Source organism: Prionailurus bengalensis, chromosome E2 (assembly GCF_016509475.1).
Source record: "Prionailurus bengalensis isolate Pbe53 chromosome E2, Fcat_Pben_1.1_paternal_pri, whole genome shotgun sequence".
In the NCBI taxonomy this organism is placed as follows: Eukaryota; Metazoa; Chordata; class Mammalia; order Carnivora; family Felidae; genus Prionailurus; species Prionailurus bengalensis.
This window is the reverse complement of record NC_057352.1, coordinates 34,873,032-34,877,188: the sequence shown is the minus strand read 5'-3', so window position 1 is coordinate 34,877,188 and position 4,157 is coordinate 34,873,032. Positions and strand designations below refer to the sequence as shown.

Here is a 4,157-nt window from a genome sequence, read left to right as displayed (position 1 = left end):
GACTGCGTGACAGTTCCTGGCAAGCTGCTCACACCTGGCCCTCCAGCTCTGAGGGCCCAGGTCCTGCCTCTGGGAATCTGGATCTCCCCAGGAGGGAGGGAGAGGGTCCTTCAGAGCTGACGCCCTCCACCAGCTGTCATTTCATGTTTATATAGGTGCACAAGGGCATGATGGGGAAAACGAGGCCCAGAGAGGGAAGGGACCAGCCAGGAGAGGACAGGGCTGGGACTGGAACCCAGGCAAATCTAAAGGCCGTTGTTCTCAGCTACAGCTGTCAGCACAGGGCTGAGCCGGTTCAGAGCAGGCAGGAGGGAGGCAGAAGGGAGCTAATGATGGAAAGAACCTCTGACATCAAGCCCTCTTCCCTTCAGAGACTCTGCAAGGCCCTCTCTCATCCAGCAGCCCACTTCATCCTCTAAGGTAGGCAGCTCGGAGTTGGGGATCTCACTACCTAGATGGGTAAACTGAGGTTTAGAGAGCAAAGTGTGACCTGGGACTCCCTGGGCCCTTTTAATAGGGTTGTGACCCTTCACTCCTTGACCTCCTCCATTATTATAATAACTCGAGACAGCACAGCCAAACAGATGTGCATTCACCTTTACCACTAATAGGCAGGAAGCTCTGCCTCCCTGGGCCTCAGTTTCCACAGATGTACCATGGGGTGCCGTAGGGATTAGAAAGCACGTTTGCCAAGCTCCCAGCATGAGGTTCAGCTCCCAGCAGGACTGTTCGCTTTTGTCCCAGGACCCTGCCACGTCTGTGTGGAAGGCCAGTGCGCTTGTCCGTACGGGGTGGGGACCTTTGTCGGGGATCTGCCTCTGCCTGCATGTACCACCCACCCAGCCACGCTCCGCTCCCCCCGCCCTCCGTCCAATCTCAGGAAGTTCCACCTGACCACCCACCCAGTTGCCCAGGTATCTTGATTTCAGGATGGAATGGGGTTCAGCGGGGTCGCACTGGAAAGCAAAGGCAGCTTTGTCTGTTCCTGGACCACAGCCTCCCCGCCACCAACCCCACCCTGTTGGCTGAAATGATGTGTGTAACAAAATCCCTGGAGATTTGGCCGGTGGGCGTCTCTTACCAGATGAAGTTTATCTGATCACCCCGTTCCCCCCAAGGGCTGACCAGAGGAAGCTGCCAAGCTAAGGAGGACAGAGAAAAAAGGGGCCACACCAGGCAGTCGGCCTCTTGTTTCTTTTGTTGCTCATGGCAGCCCAGTGAGGCATCACAATTATTCTCCCACCTCACCGGGTGAGAAAACTGAGGCTGAGGCCCTCAGCAGCTTCCCCAGGTGTCACAGCAACTAAGAGGCAGGATTTGAACCAGGGCCACCACTGTCCGGAACAGACGCTGGGACCTCTGTACCAGCGGCTCCTGGTGCACTTTGCAAGTAACAGGTGCCCCTCCCCGGCCTCCGGGCCCTCCGAGGTCTGCGTGGCATCCCCTTCCTCTCTTGCCATGTCCCTCTCATTCACTGTGTCCCAGCCCACTGGCCGCCTGTTTACTCCTTCAGCACCCCAAACCCGTTCCCGCCTCCAGTCTGCAGGCACGCTGTTCCTTCTGCCCTGAACCATCTTCCCCTCCTTCACATCCTTCCCTGGCTCCTCTAGCCACACAGATATTCCCTCTCCTGTGCCCATTAACCTCCATCCCAGTCCCTTGACATTGATTTTTCTGGATGACTTCTCCTTTTGTAATTGCCCATTTATTCACCTGGCCGGTGCTGACTTCCTGCTCCCCTGTCAGCCCGTGAATTCTCTGAGGGCTAGAATTCTTGGTCCTTTTTAGTCACCTTCGTATCCCCCAGTGCCTACGCCTGCCACACAGCAGGACCTCACTGAGTGTTCAACGAACGAATGAATGAATGAGTGAATGGAGGAACGAATAAATGAATGACCTTCCGTGCTCCGTCTCAGGCGCCTGCTCTGGGTGGCCCAAGGCCAGTCCCAGAGGTTCAGGTCGGTCAAAGGCAGCAAGAGATGAAGTTATAAACCAGAGCAGGCAGATGGAGTGTGCAAAGTTTTTTGAGAGGAAACTCAAAGATGCGGTGCTATTAAAAATTGATATTTCAATGAGATAATCCCGCTCCTAGGCTTTTAATTGATTGTCTAAAAAGCCTTCCTCTGTTGTTATGCTTCTTTATTTGCAGGGACCATTAATTTTTCTATGGACGATCAAACCCAGATAGAGTGGAAGGGCTACCGCACAGCTGATCCCAAAACAGTAACCAAGGCACCAGGGACAACATCTGGGGGTCGACCAGGACAGGTGAGATGGCCATGGCGCTGGCCTTGGCTCTAGATGCTGGGAGAAGGGGAAGCCCCTGCACGTCCTGAACACACACGTGCACCTGCCACTGCCCCTGGCCCCCCCGCCCCCGCGGTTTGGGAAGGGAGGAGGAGCAGGTAGGGGCTCCGCAAGGATGCTGGGCAACCACCGTGAGGCAGAGCCGCTCTGGGAGTGGGGACCCCTGGGATTCCCCCCTTGCCACCGGTGGCCAGTCCCCCACCACCCCAGGCCTCTGTTCCCCCTCTGTCCCTTGCAGGGCGTGGCTAGAGGTGGACAAGGAAGAGCGGGAGGGTGGGAGGCAAGACATCTAAGGTCTGTCATTTCTTCCCTAAAAGGGTGACAATGGCACCGGTCTCAATGGGAGGCTTTGAGGCCCAAGCACAGAGCCAGGAAGGGCCACGGTTGCTCACACTGTTGTTAACCTCAGCATTCCTCTCCTGGCTCTATGGGCAGCCCTCAGATCTGCACCCCCTAGCCCACGGTGACCTTGGCCACCGCCTTTCCCTTTCCTCTGGCTCTGAATCAGCCTTTGTGCTCTTCTGCAAAGCTTGTGGCCGCAAAGGTGTTCTGTGCGCACCCGTCTGCCGGATCTCTGGCCGCATCTGCTTCTTCCCCCCGCCCTGTCCATCCACTCCGTCAGCCTGCCAGGCAGCCTCAGAGAGGCCCCAGAGGGTCCCAGCTACAGTGGCAGTGAACCAGGGCTGGGCTGGGCTGCGCTGGGTTGGGCTGGCCCTTGGCTCTTTCTTAACTGACACACCCACGAGCTGGCGTCCCTCACCTCCTTTCTGCTGCTCCATACCCCTAACACACCTCTTTTCTAGACGGGAGAGACTGCCAAGGAAGGCTGGCTTCATGGGCCTGTGCCCTGTGCAGTCACACTGGGCCCTGTCCTTGGAAGGACCTCATGCTTGCTTTAATGCTCTGTTGTTGCCAGCTTGCAATGAGCAATTCTAAAGGGAGCCCCACATTTTCATTTTGCACTAGGTGTCGTAGCAGGGAACTTGTCGCTGCCAAGGGACCAATCTGCTTCAGGGAATGGCCAGGGGGTGGGTCCCCAGGACAGAGCACCCCTGGCTTTAGACATCACTGAAGGTCCGGCCTTATCCCCACATCTTTCCCCCGACCTTACCCATGTCTCCCCCACTGAGAAGCCCTCCTGGCTCTCACCACTCCGCCAGAGGACGAGCACAATCGTGGGGAATGACTTCTCCAGGCATCTCTCCGTCTCCGACTTGGGGTGGGGGCTCACAGAGAGGCAAGGGGGTCCTCAAATCTAAGTGTTTCCCCCAGATAGGTATGACTCCTGTCAAGCGGAAGCACGGATGCCTCAGAGCAGACGAGGCACAGGTTCATTTAAACGATTCGTGGAATTCATTATAGCCTTTAGTCAATATGCGTTTTCTTCAGGCAGTGGACACAACCGTGTTGGCCTTACGTGTACTGGGAAAGTTTTCTCTGGTGTATGTCCCCGAGGGGCAAAGGGGTAGAAATCCTCCGCACGGCAAACTGGCACAATGCAAGAAAAACCGGTCACATGTAGAACCCTATCCTAAGGAAGGCTGCAGGGTGAGTGAAAAATGAGATTTGAATGTAGCACACAACGTGGGCTTGGTTTTCTCTCCGCACGTGTGGAAGAATCGACACCATGGTGTTAGTCTCTGGGTCTTTCTTTTTTCTTTTCTTTATTTTTATTTTATTTACTTATGTATGTATGTATGTATGTATTTATTTATTTATTTTTGAAAGAGAGAGAGAGAGAGAGAGAGAGAGAGAGCAAGCATGGCAGGGGCAGAGAGAGAAAGGTACAGAGAGAATCCCAAGCAGGCTCTGCACTGTCAGCACAGAGCCCGATGCGAGCTCAATCGCAC

At 55.3% G+C, this 4,157-nt stretch overlaps 1 long non-coding RNA gene across 1 annotated transcript; it reads left to right on the top strand.

Moving 5' to 3' along the window:
• Positions 1-317: 317 nt before the first annotated feature.
• Positions 318-3,884, top strand: LOC122495182. The gene is made up of 4 exons (XR_006300362.1): positions 318-420; positions 745-914; positions 2,150-2,268; positions 3,697-3,884. It is a non-coding gene; the product is annotated as an uncharacterized LOC122495182 (long non-coding RNA).
• Positions 3,885-4,157: the final 273 nt, after the last annotated feature.